The sequence below is a fragment of the Aptenodytes patagonicus genome, chromosome 13 (genome assembly GCF_965638725.1).
Source record: "Aptenodytes patagonicus chromosome 13, bAptPat1.pri.cur, whole genome shotgun sequence".
NCBI lineage: Eukaryota > Metazoa > Chordata > Aves > Sphenisciformes > Spheniscidae > Aptenodytes > Aptenodytes patagonicus.
The window spans coordinates 4,940,631-4,957,011 of record NC_134961.1 but is presented as its reverse complement, the minus strand read 5'-3'; the positions used below and the strand labels follow the sequence as shown (position 1 = coordinate 4,957,011).

The window sequence follows — 16,381 nt, the reverse complement described above, 5'->3', positions numbered from 1 at the left end:
CAAACTGTAGTTCAAATTTCTTCCTTCTCTGAAACTGTATAAATATCTGTCTTGGTGCCAAACAGTTTGAATTCCTTTGTTTGCTGCTCTCGCTCTCCTGTAAGGGAAGCGAATGCTTGTCTGAGTTGTGGACAAGCATTGTCATCAAATATTTCATGACAAATGGCTTGCTTCTCTCAACCTTGGAGCAGAATTAAATTCTCCCTTATTATATACCTAAAAGGATTTTTTTTTTTCTCTAACAGCGGTCCCTCTATTGACCTGAATACTCAGGGGACATGTACCAGGGTAGGAAGCTTTGCAGCATGTTTTCTGAATCTCAGCGCTGCTGCTAGTTGAAAATAAGGTGCTTAGAAATACATTCTGGAAACTTTTGTTTCTGCCTGCATTGTCAGCTTGCACAAGATGATGCCGAGCATTGCCAATACAAAAAGAGAACAAACCTCTAACCATGGACTGGCTGTTGCTCCAGACTCTCTGCATCTGTATTACCCAACAGATGAGGACAGCGGCTGACTTTCACAGGTTGGGTGTTTGAAGGCAATGGCTCTATCACCAGGGGTTTACATAGGGCAGAAGTGGCCGTCTCTCCAGCAATGTGCCGCTCTCTCTTGGGAGAGCAGCAGAAGCGGGCAGAGGGCTCGCAGGCTGTCCCCGGGCCCCCCTACTCAGCTGGGCTATGGAGAACCTGGGGCTGGTTTTCCTCGCGAGCAGCTCCTCAGCTTGCTGGGGAGGCTTTCTGCACGGATCTTTCTGGTCTGCATCACTGGAAGATTGTTTTTCTTTGATCTGCTGTGGCTTCGCTGCAGGTGGTTGCCGTTCCTTTCTCAGATGCAAGTTAGAAATCTCCAGCTGTTTTGGCCGCAGTGTGCTACGCTTCAGAAGACAAAATCCCTTTTGCCTTCACCTGGCTACAGTATGGCCCAAATAGCAGACTAGTAGGCAAGAGGCTCATCTTTTAGATCGGTTTTAGCCCTTTCCCCAAGCTGGTATGAGAGTCTCTCACTTGCATGGGTAGGAAAAATGGGATAATAGCGCTGTGACACAATGCGCTGCCTGTACCTCCTTGCTGTTGGGTGGGGGGGCAGGTCTTGCAGGGGGTGGGACGGAGTGGGAAGCCCTCCCTGCCTCCTGGGGCACCTGCCTGGATGGGGATAGAAACCGAGGCATGGCATCCCCGGCTGGCGGCAAATCCCAGTGCTGCCGATGGTCCGCGGCACAGCGGAGTTCCCTTCCAAAACCGCCTCCCCCGTTCTGGGTTTTGTAAATTTGGAAGAAACTTAATTTTTCTGGTGTTACTATTAACTGAGTCCAAGAGGATGAAAATAAACGACTGTTGGGAAGGGCAGACTGACTCACTTTCTCATTCTCCTGTAAATTTCCATTTAAGTTTCGGTTTAAGCTCAGGTTTGAAGGGAGTGAAAGCTAGTAATTTGTGACAAAAACTTCTATTTTAGATCACGGTAGAAGAACTCCCTTTCTAATTGCAGAAATTATAAGGCTGTGATTCTTGTAAAGGAATACAGAATCCAGCGGTTACCTGCAAATTGCCTTTCAGATGCTCCACTTCAGAGCCACCAAAATGAACTTTACACCGTACAGCTTGTGCTTTGGTGGCTTGGTGCTGCTCGTGCCGTGACTCTGCTGCTTACCTGACCCGAGGGCTGCAGAGGTAACCTGCACAACTGAGGTGCTCTCGGCTCTCCCACAGCCTGAATAACCACCCTCTCTTGTTTGCTTTTGCCCTTGATATCGCTGGCTTCGTTTGAGAGTCTCTAGCTCTTGCTCTGGAAGAGGCAGAACAACTGGTCCTCACCCCTGCAATGCCAGCTAGGATTTTGTAGGCTTTACGGTGTCCTCCATCATCTGTCCCACCTCCAGGTTGTGGGGTTGCAGCCCACTCCATCATTCCCCATATACAAGCAACTTTGTAATTTTGATCATCTTGCCCTTTTCTAGACCTTTTCCTGGTCCGTGGGGATTTGAAGGCAGCAAGCCTTTTCTGATGCGGGTGGAGAGGCTGCCCTGCGTCCCCCCTGGCCTCGGTGCAGCCCCAGAACCGGGCTGTCTGACAGCAGTGGGGGTCCATTCCTAGCTGTGGGGCACAGTGACTTATCTTATTCCTGAATCGGCAGCTGGGTGCTTCAGACTCTGCAGCTCTGCTGCAAGTTCTTCCCTTATTGCTGTAAGGCTTGGCTGTAATTTTTCTTCCACCATGTCAGAGTGAAACAAGAATACTTCTTTAAAAAGCAAGAGGAAAATCATGTGAGTAAGCAGTGGTATGTCAGCATTTAGAGAGGGTTCAAAATAACGTGGCCCATCTGGTCACTTCTGAAGGGGGAAGCAAAGGGCTGCCAGGCATCAGGCTGTGCTGCCGTCCTCGCCCCTGCGCTGAGATGCTCAGGAAAATGCAGTGGGCCCAGTGGGATGGTGGTGCTGGCTGTGGCTGGTTAGTGCGGAAAGGAGGGCTGGGGCAGGGGGATGGAGGCTGGTGTCCCTGCGGAGCCCACGACCGCTCTGACTGGTGTGGGTGACAGCAGGAGCAGAACCCAGCCCCCATGGCATCGCAGTGGGACCGGTTTGCATCGCTCACTGCTCAGCCCTGCTGAAGCAGGGCAAAGTGGTGCTGTCAGATGTCTCCTGGGTTTGACAGTGCTGCTGATAAGAGCTCAGCCTCCTCAGGGGTGTTTGGCTTCCTGGGTGGCCGTTGCTCTCTTTGGAGCAGGATCCCCTCTCAGCATCAAGAGGCGAGCGATGCTTGTCCCTTGCTGGCCAGCGTCCTCGGTGTAGGCTGGCTGACGTGAGCCTGTATGGGGGGACTCCAGCCGAGGTCTCAGCTACTGCAGCTCTATCCGCACGCTGTGCCTCTGCACTGCATGGGCATGCACGGGTGGTAAAGCTGCTCTGGGCTGTGGGGACACGATGGGCTCAAAGCTCTCAGTCTGCTCATGGTGCTTCTCCCTCTGCACGTGCATGGCTGTGGAGGGGGAGCACTCCCACGGTACGGCGAGCACTTGTGCAATGCCAGTGCCCTTTCTCTTGCCCTTCTTGCCTTCGGGATGGGCGATGTGTGTGACTCTGCGAAACTGCATTACGAGTAGGAGCAAGAAGCGTCTTCTCCCTTTGAAAGGGCACCACAGTCCTGTGTGGGTGCTGAAGGCAGGCTCCCCAGGACGGTCCCCTCAGCCCTCCTTGGTGGCACAAGGGGAAGCATATTTCCCCCCTCTAAAGAAACTCATTCCTTGAATATATTTTTGGGACGTACGTTCTTGGCCAGTGTTTTTCTTTTCATCTTTTCTTTCTGCAGCTGCTTGCATTTACCAAATGGGGCGGGCAGGGTCCGGAGCTGTCGCAGCACTGCGCTGCTGGAGCCGGCTGGGAAATGCTCCATTGTTCACTGGACCTGGGGGGTGGAAACAGCCATCCACTCCAAGTCAGTCTGTGCCCTAAATTAGAGCTGCAAGATGCTGCAATGGGTCCATATGGAAACTCTTAAAATAATAGCTGTCAGCTCACTGCTGACTTGTATGGGGTGCTAAAGCTTTTGACTTTGGGAATGACAGCAAACAAAAATGCTGGTGGGCTCTAGCCAGACCTGAGGTGTGTGCATCTTGGCCCCACAGGGCACGTGCTTTGAGACGGTCGCTCTCAGGACCATGATCTCCTAGCTGTTAGAATATTCCACGATTTTCAAGGAGCTGTTATTACTCCTCCATTTATTAGAAGGCCAAAACTGAACTTTCAGGAGAGCTAGGGTCAAACACTTTCTTTTAACACTTTTATTCATAAAATTTCTGGGGCAGGTACGTGACTCTGAAACGTGGAAGAGCTCACAAGCGTGTGCCTCTGTGCTGGAAATGCTGGGGCAGTTGCTGTGTAATTGCTTGGTTTTTTTTAGTAATGGAGGTGTCTGTAAATGGATCCCTCCTGCTCGCGTTTAAATTCCTGTTTATTGGCTTTGATGTGCTTTTCTTCTAATGAGCGAGGGCTGATGGATGTCTAATAAAGAACTTGTATCTCGTCTTTCCACCACTGTGGAGACCATTGGACTCCTAATTGCTCTGCAGTGGCCTTCTGGAGGTGGCTGCTTGTCAGGACAGCTGTTCCCCTTTGATGGGGTTATTGCACATTCAGGTCTTGCCCTGTTGAGGTTTTATTTGCTGTTCAGGCCCTGCTGTATGTGAACTGCCAAGCCATTACACCGAAATGAGCCGCTTAATTGTGAAGACTTGCGGTTCGGCATCGTTGATTGTGTTGGTGGGAGCGGGAGCCGTGTGTGTCCTCCAGCAGAGCCGGCTGGGAGCATCGGCGCTGCTGCGTGTGCCGCTAAACCAGGGAGCCGTGCTTGTGCTCAATGAGACTGTAGCAAATGTGTGCCGAAATAGCTGAGGAAAGTGGCAGTTGTGATGTCCTGAAAAAAACACTTTTCCGTTGTTCCTGAAGCTGTTAATGTTTGTTTGGGGCGTGCAGCTAGCAACCCTCCGTCCACAGCAGTGGAGGCAAACAGATGCTGGAGGGGATGAGATCCGGGTGGGAGCGAGCGGGGCAGCCTGTGGTGGGGCTGATGCTCTGTAAGGACAGTTAGATCCGATGGCAGAGTCCCCTTAGACAGCAGAGGCAGACCACTAAAATCCACGCGTTTGCTTTGTATTCAATGATAGTGAAGCTTGGCTGGAACCTCTGGCCTCTGCATGGCAGAACCGGGGCTCCTTGGCTGATGCTGAGCGCTGCGCACTGTGATGCTGTTCCCATGACGTCTCCCCTCCCGAGGAGCGGAGCTCAGCTGCGCTGTCAAATAGCATACCAGCACTGCCTTATAGCTGTTTTCGGAAGGGGAAGGAAGGACGTGATAATTATCCTGTTTCGTGTGGAAGAGCTGGGGGGGCAGTTTGGGATGCTGGTTGTTTCCTACGAAGCCTCTGGCTCCTGCGCTACTGTAACACTGCCCGTCCTTTCAAAACTACCAGCCCTCGTCCCCCCTGGCCACGGGATGCCTGTACCCTCTCCCCAAAGCTTGATAATGCTTTGCAAGGGGGGCTGTGCCGGGGAAGCACAACTCCCTGTGAGGGAAATGGTCCCCATTTCTCTTTATTTTTCTGGTCCGTGCTGTTACCGCTAGCAGGTCCCGTCTGTAGGGCAGCCCACTGACAGCGGTGAGAGCATCAGTCCAGGGGCTTCTCTGTACGGCCACAACTGGGAGCAGGACTGGGAGTTGCAGTACAGGGCTTGTGGGGACACCGGTGAACTGGTCAGGACATGGCAAATCCCGGCAGGACAATTTTATTGGTGTTGGTCCCTTCCTTGGGTGCATCTTAGAGCTCCCTGGCCCAGGCAGAGGTTTCGTAAGTAGGGCTATGCTGAAGTAACACGGAAACTGTAGGGTAATTTCCTGTAAATGACTTTCACTGGCAGAGGAATGAAAATTGTTAGCAGAAAGGTTAAAGAACAGGACCTGGGAGAGCTTTCAGGTTCAGGAGTGCTGGAGTAGCCTTGGAAGAGCTGCTTAAAAGTCTTTCTGCGGAACTGGGGCATTCCTGGTCAATTTTTATCTGGACAAGGGGTCACCCCTGGCCCCCTGTGAGCAGTGTTCGTGTGCTTCAGATGGGTCCCTGGAGCCGGCGACACCAGGGAAAGCGGCATTGCTGTGCATGGCTCCCGGTGCCGGCAGGAGGACGGCATGAGCGCTTTGACCACGGGATGCACCAGCAAAATGTTCACTTGTCACCAGCAGTCTCTGCTTTTGGGTGTGACGGGGACCGTGCTCCCTCTGCCCTGGCGGTACCAGTGCACCGGGAAGCTGAGCAGAGCCCTGTGCTGTGGCAGCTGGACCACGGCCAGGTGCTCTGGGGCATCCTCTGATGCACAGCGTGTTCCCCTGCAGTGGGTGGCCTGGGTGCTCTTGAGCCTTGTCCCTGGGCTGCGGTGGCGGGAGGCTTCGCCATGCAGCCCCTGATCCCTGCAGTGTCACGCTCAGAATCAGATCAAGAACCTGAGTTTCCACTTTCATTCTTCACCCTTTAGGTTTTAGAGCAGTCTTTGGAAAAAAGCCTGAAGACTTAAATGAAGAATCAAACCGCACATTTCAGGTGTTTGTATGTTAGGTGTCTAAAATGGTCATTTTTTGGAAGTTTATTTGCATGTTTGTGACTGATTCAGGAGCCTGCTCTGCTGGGTGGTGAGTTGGGGCATGGGGTAACTCATCTGTGTGTCTGGGGGAGGTGACATCCAGCCTGTCTGGTGTCGTCATACCCAGATAAAAACTTTTCCTGCATAGCTTAGCTCGCTTCCATGGACTGCCCTGCCTTCCTGCAGGAACGCCATTCACGGCAGGCTGTGCTAGCCCAGTATGATTGTGCACCTGCCTTCATACGGTGCTGCCATCAGTCCTTCTGAAACCAGGAGCACACGTGCTTCTTCAGGCTCAGTCTTCACCTCCATTTCCAGAAAAGCTAGAAGACAAGAAAAGTTGTATACAGTTTTCTGGCTGAAGCAATGTGGCACAGAAGTTACAAAACCTGAGATGAGAGCGCCCGTCACGTGGCGGCACAGAGCCAACCTCGCTCCTCAACAGCCTGCAGAGCAAGAGCGATGCAGCTCGTCAGTGTGAAAGACAGCGCTCCCGTAAATGAGCTCACAGTCGGCAAAGCTAAGGGGGAGGCTGTGGGGCGGGTGCTGGCAGCTGCACAGTGTGCAGGCAAAGCCCCGCTTGCCCATGCAGGCAGCGAGTCCGTGCTGCATGGCCAGGGCTGCGCTGCGCAGCGTTTGCATGCATTGGGCTGGCAAAAAGTAATGGAAAGCGCCAACAGACGAACTTCGAAGGCTTCGAACTCTGCATTTCTTAACAAACCTCCTGAAGGGCGGCTTGAGCTCGCCAGTGATTGTGTGTTGATGTCTGAGCACTGCCTGGTCCTTCCCCGTCGCTGACTTCTCAAGATCGAGTGCCTCTTGCTGTGAAGCCCCAGCTGGCTCTGGCCCTGTTTTTTGCAACCTTTCCCACAGCTTTTGTTGTTACTGCAATCAATAGCTGTCTCTCTCTGCTTCTGCCTTGACATGTAGTGATTTTTCTTTCTGTGAAGGTTTCTGAGCGATCTAAATTGAGGAAGGGGTGGATCGCTTACAGACACAGCACCGTTTCAGATGTATTTTGAGGTTTGACTCAACTTTAGCAGCTTCTCTGCAGGGAAAGCTGGATTGATAGTCAGAAGTGGTAGCAGGTCAGGTAGCCTATTTTTAGAAGTGCCGTTTAATTGTCTGATGTTATTCTTGCAGCACCATAGCTGGGTGGTTATGTTCTGTCAAAGTTTGTTAGCATAAGCCAGGTCTTATTGTATACTTGTATTTATTAAATAATAGATCCTTTATAGGGTCTTGGATCTTTGTTTTATCTTGCTTGGTTGGGATGGAGACCAGTGGTGTGATAAAGCGCTCAGCATCTCTGTATTTTAATGCCACAGACATGCTACAGAGTTCTCGTAAATCAGTCTTCTGCGCTTCTCCCCGCTGTTATCGTGTGTGCGCTGATGGGTTCAGACAGCACCTCTGTCCTGGGGAGGCTGCGCTGAGGACCCGGTGCAGCTGATGCCTGCTGGCAGGCTCTGCTGCCCTCCTCGCCTGCTGCATCTCTGTTGCACTTACTGGATTTGGTTTCATGCTCTCATACTCCATCTCAATTGCATAAAGGAAATGTTCTCTGAAGCAGAGAGGTCTTTAACTAAATGCTTTTTTATTCATGTAAGCTAGTGATTAAAATGCTTTTGCTCTGCCTTGCTCCCATGCTCCGTAACGGGTGTTTTGGTGTATAAGGAGCCACTGGACTGGCCCAGCAGCCTGCGTGGATGTCAGCGGGTGTACGGAAGGTGCCTTCTCCACTCATCTTGCGATGTTCACAGTGGGGGGGGTTTCCCTGGGTTATGTGTCTGCGGGGGGGAGGACTGAGGCAGACCTGTTCCCACCAGCTGCTGGGCACGTGGGATGCCCATGTACGTTTACAACAACACCCTCTTCCTAGCCTTTGAGACCTGTCCCTGTGGGTATCGCTCTGCAAATGGATGTCCCAGCATTTATTTGCATAGCATTTCCATAATGCCAGCACTGCCGTTCAGTGACAGTGAAGCGTTTGGGTCTTCCCCGGTCGCTGGGAGTTGCAGCAGACCTGGCTAAGGCATTGCTTCTGGACCTGGGAAATACTGTGGGCTCAGATCCCTGTTCTGCCGTAATCTGCCTGTGTGACCTCGGGATCTCTTAGTCTTGGGAGCAAATTACACTCCTACCTCTACAAAAGAGAGTGGGAGGATAAATATGTTAAAGGTAGCAAGGTATTTGGCTGACCTACTCCTTGCGCATCCTGCAAGGGCTGGGGATGGGTTACACTTCATTTCTGTTGCTGGTTTGACATGCTGTGTCCAAGACAACATTTGTTTGGTCTTGAACAAAGACTGCTCTTTGCCATCCACCCCTTGGTGGGTTGGTTATGGCTCCAGGTGTTCCCTCAACCAAAGCATGACTTCTGCAGTCTACAAGGCTGAAGTAAAGCTCTCAGAATTCATCTCTTGATCTCTGAGGAATGTGCCTGGGTAGTGAAGCCCTGACTCTTGCGTTGGTATACAACTCATTCTTAGTACAATCTGCTGCAGAAGATGGGAGCCAACGTACTGGGGTTGTGTGCTGCATCCCACTGATGCAGTTGGCTTTGTTTAGGGTCTTGAGTATGTTGGAACATGCTGGCTTGAGTGAATAGTTTTAATTAGTTACATTCTTAGACTGTGGTTTACTGTGCTGACTCACTTCCAGCTCTTTGATAACTTCAACACATGACTTCATATCAAGGCAGAAGAACAGAAACTAAAACAAGGGAAGACGGCAGTGCACAGGCATGGGGCAGGCTGTTCCTGTGGGCTTGGTTTTGGGGAAGCCGAGGTCAGGCTGCACTTGAGGCAGAGGGCAAGCGGGACGGGGCTGGAGATGAAGGAGATCCATTGACAGCAGGTGTCTGCTCCCCAGACTTGCAGAGCGAGGGAGAAGAGGCCTCCAGTCTCCATCCCGTCCAGAAGTGCGGTGTTCAGTTTGCTCTTCATTTTCCCCAGTCCCTGGGGCAAATGCAGCGTTGTGGCTTGGCGAGGGCTTTGGGAGCTGAGCTGCCTGTCGAGTGCGTGCGCTGCTGGCACCGGGACTGCGGTCCTGCCAGCGCCCGTGGGAGAGCAGGAAGCCACCGCAGCTGAGCAGTGCTAGGTGCTGCACCTCGAGAAGTCCCAGTGTGTGCCCTGAAGCATCATTTGTAGTATCACTTCCCCAAAGCTATTTCTGAAGCCTGGAGGTTCTCACCAACTAGCTTGAACTTCATAGTCTTGCTTTGCATCTGGCACAGCTCGAGCACTAATGCCATGGTGTGACAGTGCATCCTTTGCAGGGTCCTGCTCATCCTTGCTCCAAGGAGTTTTCAGGGGCAGGAATAGTGGCTATGCTGGTGGTCGCAGGCAAGGTGTCAAATGGCTGCAGTCGGCGAGCACGGTGAAGCCTGGACACCCCCCATGCCCAGCTGCTCTCTGATCTTGCTCCTGGAAATGCTGCAATAAAAGGGAAGTGGCTGGCATACGCTCGCTCTTTGGTGACTGTCTGAGGTTTGAAGCTTCTAGTTATTCCCCTGGCAAGCAGTCAGGATCCTTCCCTTTGCAGAGGACCATTGTGCTGTACTGAGCATCTCCTTGCTGCCACGTGTAGTTTCTGGCTCTGAGTTGTCTATCCTCTTCCTTTCATGCTGGAGCACCGTTCTCCTGGATCCTCCCTGTCAGTACCATGGGGTTCTCCACCTTTTGCTTTCTGAACTGGGGCATTGGGGCCAAATTAGACTTACCCTGTTGTGATAAAGCTTCCTGTGAGAGTGGTTCAGGATTTGTAAGCCAAGACTCTATGTCTCCGTAAGGGCCCAGTGATGGCTGGTACCCCAGGAGCAGCCTGCAGGAGCTCCACGCCTTCCCCATCCTGTGTTCTTCTGCCATCTCATTGTGCTGCTGTACAGCCTTTCCTCTTTGCTCTACACTTGCTCAGTTTAAAAACAAGATGTTGATTGCAGTGCTGACCCCCAGCTTGCAGCCAGGGCTGGAGAGCTGCTTTGCTGGTGTTGCTGTGCCGCTTTTCTGTTGGCAGCAAGAGCTTTCCAGTAGCCCATCTCTGGCCACTGGTGACACGAGGCAGCAGCTCCATCCCCAGCCCTTCTGCAACCTTATGAAGTCTTTGACTGTCATCTCTCTTGCGATGCTCAAAGGAGCAAGTTTGCCCAAGCTGGTATTGGCGTGGAGGGTCAGGGCTGCGCTGCTGGGAGGCGTGGGGGGGCCCCACTGCGGTGGGGAGCCATTCTCCAGCACTGCGGCACGATGGAGGGTGTTCGCGAGTGGGAAGGCTGGAAGGGGGAGAAGCTTGTTGCTGTTCCTCCTAATTGCTCTCCCACTTCTGTACTCAAGTGAGCGAAGAGCTGTCTTGAGCTGCGTCCCTGGGGACGCTGCCTGGTTCTGTCATCCCCAGCAGCTGCAGTGGGACCCTCCCCGCAATCGGTCAATTTAAAAGGCATCCTTCTCTGTTTTGACTCGGTCCGTCTTTCCTTTGATGTGAGAGGGATCCATCTGCTTTTTGATGTGGTGGAGGATGCAAGGGCTGTAGTGAAACCTCCCGAGCGGGGGCGAGAAGCGCTCGGGACTGTTCCCATCGGCGCTGATGAGCAGCGGGATGGCGTAGGAACAGGACTTGGTCCCCAGGCGTCGGGTCCCTCTGCCTGCCCATGCGGGAGGCTGGGCTGCCCACCCGGCCTCTCCCCTGCAGCCGGGGGTCTGCGTGTGGGCTGGGGTGGGAGCATCGGCTGCTCTGTTTGTCTCTGCTCCCGTGCGGCTGCACTCTTCAAACAGAAATCTGATGTAGCAGCCAAATTTTCAAGTGCTGAGGGATGAGATAACTGTCCATGCTTGGCGAGGGAAGTTTTTCTAGAGCTTCTGCATGCCAGCTGAGCAGCACTAGTTTGTGGTGAGCCCTTTTTAGGCAAGGAAGGTCAAAATGCTGCCCTTGAGGGGAAGTTTCTGCTGCAGCCCACAGAAAGATGGCAGCTTTGGCTACTGCTTGCTCTTTCAAGTATTTTTTTCTTTTTTTTGCTTAAAGAAATCCTTGTTCCAGACTTGCTACTAGAAACTGGTAATAAAATTTGCAGGACTTTTTTCTGATAGAAGGTGTGGGGGTGTGCAGGAAGAGCTCCCTTGATCTGCATGGGTGGCTGTACATGGTCTGAGGTTGCATAAAGCCTCTTGTGCTGCAGTCCTGAGGCTGGGCTTTGAGGTGGAAACCCGGCTTTTGCTGAGGCAATGGTTCAGGGCTGCCCTGTAACGAAGCTGCGTGGCAGCGTGCAAACCCAGGTGGACTCCGCTAGTACTGAGGCTTGTCAGGTCCCAGGGATGGGTACGATGGGGCGAGGGCTTTCCATGGGCACATCTCTTGCCATGCACAAGCACTCCTGCAGAAGGAGCACTTCTAACTGAGGGAGTTGAGGGTTGTGCCAATATTGATGTGATGCCGTTGCATGCAGGAGCCAGGTCAGTCCTTTCAAAATCAGCATTGTCTAACCTGCCTGTAGCTCTTACAGTCTGCTGCATCTCTCCTGTCCAGTGCGCTGGGCTGACTGGCGCTCGCTTGCTTTTGTATGAACCTGGAGCCCTGAATCTGCTAAAGCTGATCCTCAAAGCAAGGTTTCAGTGGCCTCTTTGGCAGCTGAAGGTGGATGGTGAAGTGTTGTCTCCCGAGGTGTCTTGTCTTCACAGAGCTGCAGGTAGCGCAGCAGAACTGTGCTCCTGTCTCTTCGCAATCAGACATGCCCACACCCAAACCTTTATGGCACAACCTTGGAATATTTTTCAACGAGCTCTGTCCACGCTTGCGTGGAAAGCATTTGCAAGGAGCAGGGGTGCTGTGGGAAGGAAAGCTAACAGAGTCCTTAGACATCAGATTGCCAGTGACACTTGGTGCTTCCTGTGCCGGCAACTCCAGCGGGATGTTGGCACATCAGTTTGGTGTGGCCAAGGCCCAGCGTGGCACTGGTGCCACCGCCGCGCTGGTGCCTCTGGTCGCTGGTGTGGTTCTTGCTCTGCAGCCGTGTGGAGGTGAAACTCCCGTGACCGCGTTTGGGAAGCACATGCTAAAATTATGGCAAGCTCTTGCCCTCATTGCACGTACAGCAGCCTGTCTTCTGAGGCGCATAACTCCCCTGTGCCATATGGATGCTGCTGTAAACCTGTATAGCACTCAGCCCTTATTATATGGGGACAACCGAGCTCTTTGTTCTTAACTCCATTAGAAGCTTTTTGGTGGTTTTACCAGATCTGCTCTGTATGACTGGGAGAGAAATTAGCCAGAATCACTTACTTGTGTGTCAGGTCTTGAAAAGAGTGAGTGTGGTGGAGCACATTTGTTGTTTTCTCTCAGTGTTGCCGTGTGATGATGTCGGATCACTCTCAGTATTGAGCTGGTTGGAAAATGAATACCTAAATCAAAGAGGAGTGGTGAGACTGAAGAGTTGCATTTAATTCTCATGATTACTTTTGGATTACAAAGGAGCTTTTTCTGTTCCAGAGTCACCTAGCAAGTTTCACCTGAAAGTTGACTTCAGGCTGATTCTGCTGAAGATTAAGATTGGGTTTTTTTTCTGGTCTCTGTATCTGTAGAAATAATGATGCCTAAGCACCATCTTACTGGCTGGTCAGGAATTCACTGGAGAGTTGATAATACCCCAAAGGAGATGTTCGTACGCTGATAACTCTTGCTTCTTGTGTGCCCACCTGGATGCTTTCTCCCCCGGAGAAAATTACTGGTTCAGCGGTGGTTAAATACTTTCTCCGCTTTGCAGATGCCGCTGGCCCTCTGTTTATTCGAAGCTATCAGAGCACATCTTTAAAAACTAGCTCATTTGTACACTGAAATTCCTGCAAGACCAGGCTGTGCTTTTTCTTGGAGATTTCTGCTAACACCTGGCCTCCCCCAAGCCCTGGGATGCAGCATCGGCTGTGCCGCGGCTGCGCGGTGCACGCCACCGCTGTCGGACGCAGCCTCCCCATCAGGGCGGTTTCTCGGGTCCTCTGGGTGACGGGTTATTAGCAAAAATCTGCATGCGGCATACCCATCCGCCTGTGCTCCGCCAGAGCCATTGCAAATGCTGCCGTTGCTACGGGAACGGGCGTTCTTGGGTTAGAAACCTGATTTAATTTGTTCTTCTCCTCCCCGCTCCCTGCTAGTTAAGACACTCAGATGGATTTTAAGTTGCGAATATAATAGTTTTTCAGGTTGTGCAGGGAGTTCAAGAATATCCTTTGCTAATGAAAGAGCTGCCTGAACTCTCAAGGGATTGAATGAGATTTTTGTTTTCCTCAATACCTACTATCAAAAGCAAAGTTTACAAGCTCCGTGTGCCTCGGGGCTGCTTGCTATGCCACCTGCATGGTTAATTAAGACCTTTCAGGTTGCCATAGAGAGTAGTTTGGCTTCCAATATTGCATCAATTGATATTTGGGATATTTTTCTTTAAAACTGCAAGAGCTGGGAATGCTGTCTTTGTAAGGTGCACCGGTGGCACAGAAGGGGAGGGCTTTAGCAAGCCCTGTAATTTGCAGGATGGAGGTGATGATCACAACTCCAGCTATTCCTTTACCTTTGGGGTTTTTAACAAATATTGTCTAGAATGTTCCTTTCTCACTAGAGGGACTTCAGCAGCCTGCTCAAGCAGTAACGGGATTTCATGTAGGCCAAATCCTGATCTTATAATGGAGTGAGGAACTTCAGAGGAATTGTTCCTCAGTTACATCAGCCCAACTGAAAATAATCTGGCCTCTTCTTGAACTTGGCACACGTGAGCGAGCACTAAACTTTAGAAGAATAATTCTGTAAGGGGAATTAACCTTCAGTGCCGAGAAGTTGTGTTGTTCTGCTGGGAGCTTGCTTACCCTCTCTTGCTTTCTAACCCCCCTGTTAGTGGTAGTGGCTTGTTTAGGTGGCGATGAAAATCGTGTGCGTGTTGGGACCACGGCTCCAGAGCCCTGCCCTGCGTCCTGCTGCACTTGACAGGGCTTAGCCACTTGCTCTGGCTGCTGTGGGAACTTGCAGCACTGAAAAGAGCAGCAGCAAAAAGCGTTTTTGTTGAGTTACAACTTTCTAGCAAAGAGCTGCTCTGAAATGACAGTCCCTGCATGTTGACGTTGACGTTTTCCTTGCAGTACATCCCAGGATGTGAACTGGGACAGCAGTAAGAGCAGGGCGGGGGGGGGGGGGGGGGGGTGTCTGGCAGGGAGCAGGGGCTGTGGGCATGTGAACACCGACCTCGGAGGAGAAAATGCTCAGACGGCATCAAAGCCTTGCTTTAGTCACCTCCTTTTTACTTTTGGGTACTACTGGGTGGTCGTGTAAGCCTGTAGCTGTCTAAAGCCGTAGCCTGTCTACTGGAGGATGGGTGGGCGGTTAAGTACGTGCTAGGTAGCTTCAGGCACATTGCGGTGAGCTTGGCCGTGCGCTCGTGCAATGCAGCTGTAGGGACTGCGCTGGTGCAGAGGGGCGCTTGCACGAGGGGAGCGTGGCACGAGAGGGCCTGTCTGCAGGTTGAAGTTAGGAGCCTGGAGCGAGCTGATGCGGGTGGGGATAGCTGCTTGCTCAGCAAAGACAAAGCCTCCGGAGCCTGCTGTCTCCCGTCCCCCACCGCTCACGGGGGTGGAGATGCAGCAGGTTGAGCAGTCGGGGCCTCTCTTGCTCGAGAGGAGCATGCAGCTCCCGCTTGCCTGTTTGCCCGATCCCCAGGCGCTCGGGGCTGCAGAAGGAGAGATAATTCCATTAGCAATATGAATATGCTGGGTTCAGCCTTTGCCATCCAAAATACTGTTATAATGAAATAGAATTATAATGTAATTATTATTAATGACACCAAAGTTGGAATAGGGCTGACGCAGGCAGGCAAGTGTCATGTTGGGCTATGGCCGAGCAGCAGTGCCCCAGTGATGATGGAAGGGGAGGAAGATCCTGCATCTGCTAAAGGAGGAACAATGATATAACACAGAAAAACATGCAATCAAAAGGGGGATTCAACCATCTAAATATGCTCTATTTGAGAATCACACTTGCAGCAGATTAGAATCCTGGCAGGGTGTAAAACAAGCAAATTTTTTTGGGAAACACCTTTTTGTGGGTGTGTGTTTCATGTTCCCAGAGTCTGAAGGGCAGAGAAGGGTTTTCCTGGGGGTGGCTGACAAATGAGTTTGCTGTCCTAGGCTGAACCTGCTTCCTCTTCTGTAGCTCCAGTCTCCACAAATCTCAAGATAAATAGCCTATGTGGCATGCAGTATTTTATGGAGGGACTGTATTTACTGTAGCTTGAAAAGCTGCGTGTGGGGGTCTCTGTCTTTCACAAATTTGACAGGCTGCCCCGTGTTTGGAGATGGGAGTAGCTAGGAGATGCATGCTGTCTCGGTGAGAGGAGCCTGAGGCTTCCCACATTACAGGGCTCCTGTGACAAGGGAACGGCTGGGAAGATGGAGCTGGGAGAGCTGATGGGAGGTGTGCTCTCATGCCATGCTCTGGCAAAACTTCAGGGGGGCTTCAGAGAGGCTGTTTACAGCTGGGAGATCTGGAGTGAAGAACCAGGAGCCTCTGCAGCGTGGGATGAGTGGGTCCTGTCTGGCATCCCTTCCAGCTCCGTCTCCAGGTGCTGGGGCAGTGGGTCGCTCCCGGGGCTGGCCGGGGTCGGAGCAGCACTGCGGATTCCTGGAGGGTTTTGCAGTGAGGAGCAGGCTCTTTAACCGAGCCTCTGCAATATGTTGTTACTGTTTATGTAAAAATAACAAATCTTTCCAAATATTTATTACTATATCATGTGCTGAGGAGCGGGTGCTGTGCATTCAGAAATGGAAAGCCGCCCCCAAGCAGCTGCCAATCTCGAATGAGGCTGAATCTGAGATGCAGTTGACACGGCAGGGCAGGAGCGAGCAGCTGGGAGCGGTGCTGCCCCGGGAGCAGCCAGCGGCAAGGCTGGTCCCGCTGGGGCTGTCGGTGCTCCTCCAGCCCGGCCCCGCGGGGTGGTGCGGAGCAGGGTGGGCTGGTGAGGACCCTCGGGACGGTCAAGCATGGCAGTGTGGTGCAGGTGCCAGGGGGAGACTGGAAGGCAGCATGAAGGGGGGGGTGGGGTGTTTTAAAATGAGATCTGGTTGGAAAGGCACCTCTTCTAGGGGTTTTCCACCCCAAACTCTTCAAACAGACACAAGTTTGTGTTTGCAACAGCATTTGGGTGGCTTTGCAGGGAGCTTCAAAGGCAGCATGGTGGGAGAGCATCCCTCGCTGCAGGGCCACGTGCAGCAGTTCCCTCCGCTTAACCACC

General features: G+C 52.2%; 1 protein-coding gene across 2 annotated transcripts in view; it reads left to right on the top strand.

The window, feature by feature from the left end:
• Window positions 1-16,381, top strand: part of PRKCB (protein kinase C beta) — a 139,114-nt gene that overhangs the window by 13,272 nt on the left and 109,461 nt on the right. The window lies entirely within an intron of this gene.